This window comes from Xyrauchen texanus, chromosome 35 (assembly GCF_025860055.1).
Source record: "Xyrauchen texanus isolate HMW12.3.18 chromosome 35, RBS_HiC_50CHRs, whole genome shotgun sequence".
NCBI classification, from domain to species: Eukaryota; Metazoa; Chordata; class Actinopteri; order Cypriniformes; family Catostomidae; genus Xyrauchen; species Xyrauchen texanus.
In genome coordinates this window covers 16,918,078-16,931,698 of record NC_068310.1, presented here as the reverse complement: position 1 = coordinate 16,931,698, position 13,621 = coordinate 16,918,078, and the positions used below count along the sequence as shown (strand labels likewise).

General features: G+C 40.6%; 1 pseudogene; it reads right to left on the bottom strand.

Annotated features, from left to right (window-relative positions):
- Positions 1 to 558: 558 nt before the first annotated feature.
- On the bottom strand, positions 559 to 13,460 carry LOC127628544 (acidic mammalian chitinase-like; annotated as a pseudogene).
- Between the last annotated feature and the right edge of the window lie 161 nt (positions 13,461 to 13,621).

Below are 13,621 nucleotides of genomic sequence, written 5' to 3'. Positions count from 1 at the left end.
CAACTTCGTTACCATGATGATGTAATGTCAACAAACCCTAAACAATTGTAATAATGACAATATAAACAACTTTACAGCTCAAATAATACACAAGTTTTAACAGAGGAATTGATGCAAGTGCACTTCCATTGTAAGTGTCTCACTGGAACCTTGATTTTGCTTTTTTTAAAGAAAAGGAGGAACGAGTCTAAATTAATTTATGTGGTAATCAATATTATGCTACAAATTCTGTTGATTGAGCTTAACTTGTATTGAACCTGGAACATTCCTTTAATAATGTTTTAATTATCGATTTGTTTCTTACTTCAACCTATCAATTTGCTTCAGAAGATAGTACTTGATCGATGGAAGTTGTGTGGATTACATTTATGCTGCCTAAAAATGCCTTTTGGACCATCAAATTACCAGCAGTCTGATGGCACCCATTTACTTACATTATAAAGATCTACAGAGCTTCAACATTTTTCTAAAAATCTTAATTTGTGTTCTGCAGAATAAAGACAGTCATACACATCTGGGATGGCATCAGTGTAAGTGACTTATGAGAGAATTTTCATTATTGGGTGAACTATTCCATTAAGTCTGCTGACTAAATGACAAAACAAACATTAGCATACAACCCTGACCATGACAGAAACAGCCTTAAGCACTATACAAACATCAATTAGTCCATCAATGACTGTCCACCAACACAGATGCAGACCAATCCAGCTATGGGAATGAAGGAGACAGGAATGGGCATTGTGACCCAGTTTACACCTGGTATTAAGATGTGTTTTTGTGATCCAATCACATGTGCTCAGCGCTAAATACAGGTCAAAATGGGGTCTAAAACGTTTTGTGATCGGATCTCAAGCCACATACGAATGTGGTCAAAAACACCTGTGAACACATCACATTTGAGGTATAAATGCTAATCTGTCCTGTATGCGTCCTGGACAGCAGCGAAGAGCAACCTCTGACCTGTCAATCAAACGCTGTGCTAAACCAAATGTTAATACTTCGCCGTTACGAGCGGTTTAAAAGGTAAAAACTGTCCGATCTGAAAATTTTAAAAAGTGGATACATACACAAACACAAGAACTTCATGGATTCTTCAGTGTGTCTGATATCAACATGCAGGGACTTATGAGAAGCACGAACATCTGCAGCTCATGTTAATACAGGTAATCCACTAAAATAACAGACAATTCTGATCGAAATGTTGATTTTGTGCTTAGAATAAATTGAAGCTGCATCTTGGAGAAATATTGCACCTTCTTTCATCTTTGTCTTTTCTGACTTTGTTGTGGTTTATTATCATGTAGTAACACATTGTCAGAGTGATTGATGTATGTCGTCAAGAAACAAAGACCCTCCCCTACAATTCCAATCACTAGTGGTCACAGGAGACACATTTAAGCAACCAGGTGTAAACAGGGTCTAAGATGATGAAGAAATAAATAATGAGTGATGGTTAGTGGTGCATTTGTTTACGTTTGAAAGTGCAGTTTAGTTTAGTGGGGGCAGGAGAAATAGAGTTCAAATGAACAGTTTAACTAACAGTTTAACAAACGCCAGCTTGTGTAAGATATTTTCTGAGTTAGATGATACAGCTTGAACAAACATATTGCCAGTTTACTTTGTTATGGTGCTCTTCAAAACACACTGTTAATATGTCTGACATTACATTGTCAAGCATGCTGCTTTAGGGCCACATCCAAACTAGTATGTTTTAGTTTGAAAATGCATTAATGTTTACACCACTGCAATGGCATTTGCCTCCACTGAAATGGAGACTTTTGAAAATGGTCATCATAATCGTCACATACTTTGTTATCAGTTTCCTAACGTTATCATTTTCCATATTAAAGATGGTTCCTGCAGGGCATCTGTGTACAAAAGCCCTGCCATTAACACACTGTACAATGGACATCAGGTCAGCTGGGTTTGCATACATTCCACCTGGCTTGCATGCACAGATCTCCTCTCCAGGTGCTGCTGCTGATTGAATATAAGTTCTTGTGGAATGGGATGCAAAGTGGGGTGTTTTTGTTGTGGTCTCGCCAAGCTGATGTGTTTTATTTGGAAACAGAGGAGGTAATTCTGAAGGATAAAATGAGTAATTTGAAGGACAAAGGTAGGTCATTTGATGCTTTCTCTTATTTTTCACATTAATAGTCTAATTTAATGTATCTTTGTACTTGCAATGACACTATTATTAATTATCAGTTATGAGGTTTACCAGTATTAAGAATAGTATGGAATTGGCTGATGAGTGGGTAGTTGCCCTGCCCACAAAACTGTCCTGTAATGTCATCGAGATCCAAAGTCCAGACAAAGGCTCCTCCAAACGTATTCTCCTTCAGGTAACGCACCTATAAAATAACAATGTAAATTTAAAAAAAACATAATAAGACTAGATTCTAAATTCTAAACAGTGAAATAATAAAGACAGCATGTTTGTTCAGATATTAAATAATTGTCTTTTATTTGTAATTGTACTAAAGCCACAACAAATTATTAAAGTAATGGTTCACATAAAAATAAAGATTCTCTCACGGTTTACTCATTTTCATGCTGTGTATGATTTTGTTTCTTCTGCTGAACACAAACAAAGATTTTTAGAAGAATGTCTCAGATCTGAAGGTCTAAACATTGCAAGTGAATGGGTGCCAAAACTCTGAAGTTCCAAAATCCACATCCATAAAAATACTCCAGTCTACTCTGGTGGTTAGATCCTTATGTTAAGAAGTGATATGATAGGTGTGGGTGAGAAACAGATCAATATTCAAGTCTTTTTTTAATGTTTTTGTTTTTTTAAATCTCTTCACTTTCATATTATTCTTGTGTTACTGGGCAGAGAGGAGAATTTAAGATAATCAAATGACTTAGGTGTAGGTGATAAACAGATCAATTTCTATCACATCGTGTCTAAAGATATGTAATAAAACACTGGAGTCTTATGGATTACTTTTATGCTCCCTTTAAGTGTATTTTGGAACATCCATTCACTTGCATTGTATGGACCTACAGAGCTGAAATATTCTTCTAAAAATCTTAATTTGTGTTCTGCAGAAGAAAGAAAGTGATACACTGGGATCTGGGATGGCATGAATCCTCATCAAAGTAAATTATGAGAAAATATTAATTTTAGAGTGAACTATCCCTTTAAAAGTCTCCGTGGTGTCATGCACAGTAAGCCACGTGATAAGATGCGTGGATTGAAGATCACAGAAGCAGAGGCAGCTGAGACTTGTACTCCATCACCCGGATTGAGGCGAGTAATAGCGCCACCATGAGGAGCTACTAAGTGAGAATTGGGCATTCCAAATTGGGGAGAAATGGGGATAAAATTAAAATGAAATAAAAAAGAATAGATTATATTAAGTTAACAGCCTATCTTTTTTCTACCCTATAATAAAGTTGTCTAAAACCCCAGTAGTAGAATATTTGAGAATTTATTTCTCAAATTCACAACAAATATGGTTCAAAAGCAGTCATAAATATTGTCATAAGAGCAATATTTTCTTTTTACAAAATTACATATACACTCATTCAAAAAAAAAAATATATATATATATTTAAAATTTCAAACATTTAAATTTCATAAAATCGACTTTCCATCAAATTGAATTGAGTAATCTTTAATTAAATAATATTGTTATTATTATTATTAAATTAAATAATTATTATTAAATAAGTATTTTAAGTTTTATTAATTTGATTTTGTGAAACTATACAAAATTTAATTTTACAAAATTTTGTTATGAAATTTAATTTTATTATTTTATGTAGATTTCTTACTGTTAAAATAGATAAATACACTATCATTTTCCATGGACTCCCTTGCACCCTATTGAGGACCCCAATTTGAGAAAAAAAAACACAACAACAACATGATTTTAAGCATGTTACCAGAAATTGCAAACATGTTATGTAGTTTCTAACCTATGTCACATATGTTACCTTTGTCTCAAAGCTCTCCTTAGTATCAAATCCCACCCAGTCCTGTCACCTTGGTTGCATATGGAACTTTCTGATCATTAATCCACTGTATGGTGGCTCCTTGAAGGAAAGTGCAGATCTAAATAGAAATGATCGGCCCATAACTATTCAGATTATTTTAAAGTTCTTGCAGGCCTCAAATATGTCATACAATTAAAAAATGTACTATAATTTAAGTGCATGAGTTTATGAATAATGCTGAAGGTAAGACCTCATTGTAGGACCAGAATCCAGCCTCTCTGGTGTATGTTCCAGCTGAAGCAGCACCACTAGCTGGAGCTCCCACTCCACTGGTTGTGGAGGACAGACGGAATATTCATCCATATGCTACAAACCCCATCCTCAACTTCTCATCAGGTGAGCCCTGATTTCCCCAGTATTTAATTGCAAAATCCTGCATTGTCAAGGTGAATAAATTGTTCCTTTTGCTTCGGTCACTTGTTCCCAGCTTCTTGTTATTTGCAATAACTCACAGTGTTCAAATTTAAATTCTGTTATGCATGGTTGTTATTAAGAGGCCATGTTTTTTTTTTTTTAATTATGCCACCCTATGAACGGATTACTTCTGTTGTCTATGCAAATGAAGCGTTGATAGAAGAAAGTGTTATAACATAAAAAATTATTGTTCACTGTATGAGATGCATTTTTACATAGTTATCTGTGAAAGCTATATTGCTCTAAAACGTCTTTCATCATTTCGTCACCCTCATGTCGTTGAAAACCTTTTAGACTTCCTTTCTTCCCTGGAATATAAAAGTAGATGTTTGGCAGTATGTTAGCTTCAGTCACCATTAACTTTTACTGTTTGGAAAAAAGAGGCAATGAAAGTGAATAGTAATAGAGGCTAACATTATGCATAACAATTCCATTTGTGTTCCACAGAAGAAAGTAATACAGGTTTGGACCAGCACTGGATTACATTGAGATTATAAGGAAAATAAAAGGTGAAAGGCCTTCTTACTGTATTAAAGTAGATCTTATTTCCTTTGTCTCCAGAGCCACGATAAAGAGGACTGTTGTGTCGAGTGAAACTCTCCCATGAACCATGGAAGTCATAGGTCATGACACTCATGAAGTCCTAACACCTGCATCACCAGTAATCAATAGCAAGTTTATACATCAGTTTGGCTTTAAGAAGACATCAAGAAAAAAATGAGGGACATTGTGTGATTCTTGGCAATCTGCATTGCATGGATCTGCATTTAAGGTAGTCTGTCTTAAGTGTTATGGTGTTATTTAAAGCAGCGGTGGGGAACGTTCAGCCTCCGGGCCATATGTGGCCCACGAGACGATTTGATCCGGCCTCCGAGTTAATTCATAAATACAACCAAAAACAATCTCTGCACAGCAATTACTTTTCCTGCGATAAAGTAAAATGAAATAAAATAAAATAGTAGCGTGAGATTTCCGGGTGGTGTCTTCAGACTGTATGCTGTCTGGGTCACAGTCAGGGTGAACGCAACAGGCACGTAGTGGTTAGGTGTCATATCGCTGATATGAATAGAATAGAAGCCTTTATTTTGGTCACACATTATACAGGTGAAACTCGAAAAATTAGAATATCGTGCAAAAGTTCATTAATTTCAGTAATTCAACTTAAAAGGTGAAACTAATATATTATATAGACTCATTACAAGCAAAGTAAGATATTTCAAGCCTTTATTTGATATAATTTTGATGATTATGGCTTACAGCTTATGAAAACCCCAAATTCAGAATCTCAGAAAATTAGAATATTACATGAAATCAATAAAAAAAAGGATTTTAAATACAGTAATGTCGGCCCTCTGAAAAGTATAATCATGCATATGTACTCAGTACTTGGTTTGGGCCCCTTTTGCATTAATTACTGCCTCAATGCGGCGTGGCATGGATGCTATCAGCCTGTGGCACTGCTGAGGTGTTATGGAAGACCAAGATGCTTCAATAGCGGCCTTCAGCTCTTCTGCATTGTTTGGTCTCATGTCTCTCATCTTTCTCTTAGCAATGCCCCATAGATTCTCTATGGGGTTCAGGTCAGGCGAGTTTGCTGGCCAATCAAGCACAGTAATACCATGGTCATTGAACCAGGTTTTGGTACTTTTGGCAGTGTGGGCAGGTGCCAAGTCCTGCTGGAAAATGAAGTCAGCATCTCCATAAAGCTTGTCTGCTGAAGGAAGCATGAAGTGCTCTAAAATGTCCCGGTAGACGGCTGCGTTGACTCTGGACTTAATAAAGCACAGTGGACCAACACCAGCCGATGACATGGCTCCCCAAACCAACACAGACTGTGGAAACTTCACACTGGACTTCAAGCATCTTGGATTGTGTGCCTCTCCATTCTTCCTCCAGACTCTGGGACCTTGGTTTCCAAATGAGATGCAAAATTTGCTCTCATCAGAAAAGAGGACTTTGGATCACTGAGCAACAGACCAGTTCTTTTTTCTTTAGCCCAGGTAAGACGTTTGACATTTGAAGCCCATGTCCAGGACCCGTCTGTGTGTGGTGGCTCTTGATGCAGTAACTCCAGCCTCAGTCCACTCCTTGTGAAGCTCCCCCACACATTTGAATGGCCTTTTCCTGACAATCCTCTCCAGGCTACGGTCATCCCTGCTGCTTGTGCACCTTTTTCCTCCACACTTTTCCCTTCCACTTAACTTTCTATTAATGTGCTTTGATACAGCACTTTAAGAACATCCAACGTCTTTTGCAATTACCTTTTGAGGCTTTCCCTCCTTGTGGAGGGTGTCAATGATGGTTTTCTGCACAACTGTCAGGTCAGCAGTCTTCCCCATGATTGTGAATTCAACTGAACCAGACTGAGAGACCATTTAAAGGCTCAGGAACCCTTTGCAGGTGTTTTGGATTAATTAGCTGATTAGAGTGTGACACTTTGAGCCTAAAATACTGAACCTTTTCACAATATTCTAATTTACTGAGATTCTGAATTTGGGGTTTTCATAAGCTGTAAGCCATAATCATCAAAATTATATCAAATAAAGGCTTGAAATATCTTACTTTGCTTGTAATGAGTCTATATAATATATTAGTTTCACCTTTTAAGTTGAATTACTGAAATTAATGAACTTTTGCACGATATTCTTATTTTTCGAGTTTCACCTGTATACAGTGAAATGTATTAGTTTTCACATATCCCAGCTAAGCTGGGGTCAGAGTGCAGGGTCAGCCATGATACGGCGCCCCTGGAGCAGATAGGGTCAAGGGCCTTGCTCAAGGGCCCAACAGTGGCATCTTGGCAGTGCTGGGGCTTGAACCTTGAGCCTCAACCGTTGAGCCACCACTGCCGCACGCATCATGGTGTGAAAGGAAAGCCAGTGTGACTAGGCCAATCTCGAGTATCATTACAGCTCGAAACATGCTAAACTGAATGAGTTGCAAGGACAAATGCGCTTGGATAAAGTTAATTCTCTTCGGTGGATTTTGGGTTCCCAACAAGCAGTTTTCACAAGACCACATTCTGACAGAGACAATGTCATACACACAGGTTTTGTTGTGAGCTGGCTAATAGCCAAGAAGCTGAAACATCAGTCAGAAGGAGAGTTCGTGAAAGAGTGCCTTGTTGCCGCTGCAGAGCTGCTAGCACCAGAAAAAGTTTGTCTCGAAGAACCGTTGCAGAACGAATTAATGATATGGTGCAACACATTGAAACAACACTGAAGGACACAGCAAAACATTTCCATTTTTTCTCTCTGGCCTGCGATGAAACAACAGACATAACAAATACCGCCCATCTAGCCATTTTTGTGCTTGGAATAACTGCTGAGTTTGATACGAGGGAAGAATTGCTGTCTTTGCAAGCCATGCATGGCACTACCAATGGTGAGGATTTGTTTGAGCATGTTGTTTTGACGATGAACAAATTTGAACTACCATTTGAAAAGTTAAGTGGCTTTGCCACAGATGGAGCCCCAGCCATGCTTGGCCCGCAAAAGAGATTAACTGCATTGGTCAAAAAAGAAATGAATCGTCTCAGTCTCGAGCCAAGTGATTTAGTTGTATGCCATCAAGAGAGTCTGTGTGCACATTCCCTGAAGCTCAATAATGTAATGACAACTGTTGTTTCCACCATACATTTAATCAAAAGCAGAGGGCTAAACGGCCGTCAGTTCAGAGAGTTACAAAGTGAGCTTTAGTCTGAGTACGGAGATCTGGTTTACCATTGTGAGGTGCGATAGCTGAGTCGCACAGGTATGCTTACACGGTTTTACAAACTGAGGGAAGAAGTAAAACAATTCATGTATATCAAGGGAAAACCTGTCATGGTACTCAGTGATGGCAAGTGGCTGTGTGATTTGGCCTTTATGGTGGACCAAGTACCTGTCAGAGCTGAACATCAAGCTCCAAGGTCCTAACCAGCTACTCAGCTCTCTTCTTTCAAATGTGAAATCATTTGAAATGAAATTAAAGCCGTAGCAATTGGAGCTGGAAAAGGGTAACACTGTGCATATTTCTACTCTGCAAGAACAACAGCCTGCTATGACATCCAAATATGCTGGTGAATGTGCAAAACTGACTCTTGCAAAGACTCGATTCCGCTCAAGACTGACTGACCCAAACTTGGAAAACAAGCTGCGAGTAGCGTAATCATCACTGCCATCTGACATCAGATGCCTCGCTAAAGAGAAGCAATTCCAACCATCGCATTAGAGAGGTTAGTGATATATGTGTTCAATAATTAATATGGCCCTCAAAGGATATTATAAAAATGTAAATGGTCCTTGATAGGAAAAAGATTCCCCACCCCTGATTTAAAGTGAACTAAACTGATATGAAAAATTCATTTTGTGTCAATGGCAATATCAATGGTTTGTTTCCCAGCAGCCACTGCAGCAGTGAGCATGAGTCTGGGGCATCCAATTGGGGCACCGTCACTCTCTGCCTTGTAGGCTTCCAGGAGTTCCTGTTATGGCCAAATATAAAGTATTTTTTATATTATTATTATATCATTATATTCACATTAAAATTTGTATTTCATTATTATTTTATTTACATTGTAGTAATTTAATTTGAAGGATAGCCTATACATGCCAAACTCATTCTTTCTCTGATTCTCAATTTTCTTAATTATTTCTCACTGTATTAGATATCCCTGCCAGCACATCAGCATCCCATTCTAAGGACCAGCATCCAAAACACAACATCTGCTGGAGACCAGCAATGCAGTCAATACATCATCAACTTATCATGTAAGTGCATGTGAGTGCAATTCATAATTTGGTGTTTAAAGTCAACTCAGAAGTCACTCTGTGAAAGCTTTGCACACAGAATACAAAACTGTAAATGCCAAAGTACATTGCAGAGCAGAGTGAATCTTTTCTTGTCCTCTGGAGGACTTCCATGGGATCCAGGATACTCCCAGTCAAGGTCCAGTCCATCAAATCCATGGATCCTCAGAAATCTGATGGAGGACTGAATAAACATCTGTCTGTTTTGTGGTGTGGACACCATGGTACTAAACCTGAAATTATGGCAAGTGGTTCCAAGAAGAAAAAATAAACACAGTTCTGTTCAACACATATTCTACAAAGCTTGGTGTTTGAGCAGGACACTTACTGAGCTGTTCCAAAATTCCATCCTCCAACAGCCAAGAGTGATGTCAAGCTGGGATTTCTATCAAACCAAATATTTGTAACATATGGACTGAAATGCTCTGACAACCTTAAATCAAAATAGCATTACATAATACATAACTGCAGCCTACAAAACATCTGATCATGTCAGAGGGTGAGGGGAGAAAAAGGAAAAGAGGGAAACAGTCAATGAGTTTATTTACAAAAAAATATTTTAAAGAAAGACTGGTGCACCTGGCACCGGCTGCAGTGATGAGCAGAGTCAAAAGCTATAGCTGCTCAGTGGGCTAAGGAATGAGTGTGTTAGTATGATGAGTGTGTGCATTGTGGAAGTCAGGATCAATCTGAAGCGCTTCTGTGAATAAGGTCTTGTTGTGATTGAAGGACAGTATTTAGTCCATGGTTTTATCATGTCATCATTCAGCATTTTAATTACTCAATTAAGTGTTTTAGAGCCCCTTTAGAATTCTTTAAGTCTGCATTCCTGCTAGAGGGGATAATCTAAAATAAAATTAACCATAAAACCAATAAAAAATTAACAATTAACCAATACAAATTACACAGCCAATGTTGTTGGGGGTATTGTACACCCGTGAAAGAATCTTGATCTGTCAAGGGAAGACTACAAGATTCCACTACACGTACAGCATTATTATATGCACCATTAATTTATATTAGAAATGTTTGATTCAGTTACTCATGTTTGCTCATCGTTTCTTTTTGTCGACACACTTTAGTGCACATCCTGTCAGTTCACCTGCTCTGAAGAACATTCATCATTCCATTCGTATGTGACAAGACATAAGAAGACATAAATGAGATGAGTGCACAGGTGCAGATGCAGATTTGCATAATCTGGCAAAAATCTTTCACTAGGTTTGTACTGGGGCCAGTATATTGCACTGATTTGTTGGTGGAAGATACTGTGAAGCACAGAGCCTGGAGTCATAAAAGTACACCACAGTCAACCTATCCCCTAGATTGTCGAGATTCAGCACTGTAAACTTTCAGCCTTTATCGACTGCATTTTAAACATGCAGAGCAGTATAAACAGATGTTGAATGAAGCACAGAGTTGGCTATTAAGATACACAATGTTAGTTTGGGAATATACATTAATGTAAATGTAATTCTGCAAATTAATTTATATGCTGCTTTGGATAAAAGCATCTGGTAAATGTAAATTTTAAACCTCAAGTGTCTTATGAAGTCTCTGTTGACTTGACATGATTTGAGGTTAGACTCATTTATTTTTTGATGATGAAAAACTGTGATACAGAACTTACCAATTATCTACTATTTTTCTTGCCATGAAAAATATTTTTGAACTACATATTCAAATGTATTAATTGGCTGCTTAAAACTTATTAAAAAAAATTAATCATATGATTTAAGATTGTATGATGAATTTAGATGATTCTTGTCTGATTATACTGAGAGAGGTAAAACTGAAAATGGATTATATCATTACAGCCATTAGACTGGCATTCCATCCTGTTGGCACATAGAGCTTATAATATCAAATCTTGTCCACTTTTATGATGTGAAAGTCATAAAAAGTCAATGCCAGTGTTAGGCATTTTTTATCTTCATGGCCCATATGGACACAATTCCTTGTCTTTGTAGTTAAATACCTATGACAGCTGGATGAAGTATAAAAACAACTGACAATAACTTTAACACAGAAATTATCTCTCCTTGAGAGTCATCTTGACACAAAATCAGACCACATGTGGAAGAGGCGCAGTGGTAGATCCTACCTAGCGAGGGAGGAGTGACTACAAAACACAGCGATCGAGGGGCAGAGGGAACTGCCCAAGGGAGATACAGGTCTGCCGGCAGGGGGGCCCATACCGCGGAAAATAGGCACAGGGGGATTAATCCATGATGGCCAAACCCTGTGGAGCACCTATTCCAGTACAGAGTAGTTAGTACCCATAGTGGGTCTGGTCGAGAATTTCTCAGCTGAATTTGCCTCCTTCCGGGGCAGTTCAATACCTGGTCTCTGAAAGGGGTCATAGGAACCTTGGACACATAGCCCGGTCGAGGTCTTAGGATGACATGAGTATCTGCTGGACCGAACTCCAGGCAAGTGCCGCTGACAGAGAACGCTTGCAGGTCTCCAACCCTCTTGATGGAAGCGAGCGTAATCAGGAAGGCCGTCTTCTGGGAGAGGGCACTTAGCTAGACTGATTCTAGAGGCTCGAAGGGGGTTCTCTGAAGGCCCGTAAGGACCATGGAAAGATCCTATGAGGGGAACAGACTCTCCGTTGAGCGGAGCCTGTCGCGACAGCCCATCCGCTGTCATATTGAGGCTGCCCGGGATATGAGTGGCGTTCAGTGACCTCAGGCGGTTCTGACTCCAAAGGAGGAGATGGTGTGATTTATGTACACTACATTCACGATGCTGTCTGAACGGATCAAGATGTGCTTGCCTTGAATCAGCAGGAGAAACCTCTGCAGACTGCAACTCTATGTGCAGGAACCGGCAGCTGCGTGCCCGTTGCACACGGCACCCTAACCCTGTTTGGAGGAATCTGTGGTGAACATGATATGCATGGACACCTGCTGCAGGTAGACTCCTGTCCACAGAAAACAGATGTCTGACCAGGTGTTGAGTAACTGATGGCAGAGGGGGTGAAGATCACACTATACATGCCGCGGCACCATGCCCATCTCGCGACTTGAGTCTGAAGCCAGTGCCGGAGCGGTCTCATATGCATCACCCTAGTGGTGCAACCGCGGCTGAGGATGCCATATGCCCCAGAAGCCTCTGGAACTGTTTTAGAGGGACACAGTGCCTATTTTGAATGACGAGAGGCAATTCAGTACGACTGCGCATGTTGTTTGTGAGGCGCGCTACCATTGAGACTGATTATAACTCCATGCCAAGAAAAGAGATGCTCTGAACTGGGGCGAGCTTGCTCTTTATCCAGTTGACCTGAAGCCCTAGTCGGCTGAGGTGCCTGAGCACCTGGTCCCTGTGGGTGCATAGTGCCTTTCGAGAGTGAGCTAAGATCAGCCAGTCATCGAGGTAGTTGAGTATGCGGATGCCCACTTGACTTTGCGTTGCAAGGGCGGCCTCTGCGACCTTCGTGAAGATGCGAGGGGACAGGGACAGGCTGAAGGGGAGGACTTTGTAATGGTACGCTCGGCCCTCGAATGTGAATCATAGAATGTTTTGGTGTCGGAACAAAATCGAGACGTGAAAGTACGCGTCCTTCAGGACTACTACGTTAGAATGTATTTTTGCGTGAGCATCTTGAACGGGAGTTTGTGCAGAGCCCGGTTGAGAACTTGCAGGTCCAAGATTGGCCTCAATCCACCTCCTTTTTTTGGGTACGAAGAAGTAAGGGCCGTGAGAAACCCTTCTCCATCTCAGCTGGAGGGAAAGGCTCTATCGCATCCTTTTGAAAAGGGTAGCGATTTCCACACATAGGGTGCAGGCTTTCTCGCCGAGCACCGAGGTGGGGCAGATGCCGCTGAAACGGGGTGCACCGCAACCACTTTGTCCACCTGGGGGACCGGCATGTACCCGTGGACTGCCCCGCCGTCGAGGGTAGTGAGAGCGGACAAGTAAAGAGGTCGGTTCCGGGCAGTAAAAGGTGCCCTCCACGACCTCGTTAGCTCGTCATGCACCCCCGGGAAGAAAGGAACTGGGGGGGTGTGGCTTCAAGCGGCGCTCTGACCTGAGGAACCAATTGTCTAGCCGTGAGGGTTGAGGGGAGAATAGAGGGATCCAGTCCAGCCCCGCGCTCACAGTGGCCTGGGCAAGCATATCGGACATCTGAGTGTCAGCCTCAGATTGGGTGGGGAAGCCCAAAGGTGGCAGCCCAGCTGAGTCCTCTGCCTCAGATACTGCAATGCTCTCCGATGCATCAGCGTCGTCCTCATCCTTCTCCATGTCGTGATGCGAGCCGGTCTCACGTCGAGCCCGGACGGAAGCAATCGTGCGTGCTGGGGGAGGGGGTGATTCGTGGGGATTTACCCGGCCCGCTGAACTCCCCAAATCGCCTCCATCGCCAACCGGATCATCCTCAATCCCGTGGGAAGAAGGAGCAATAC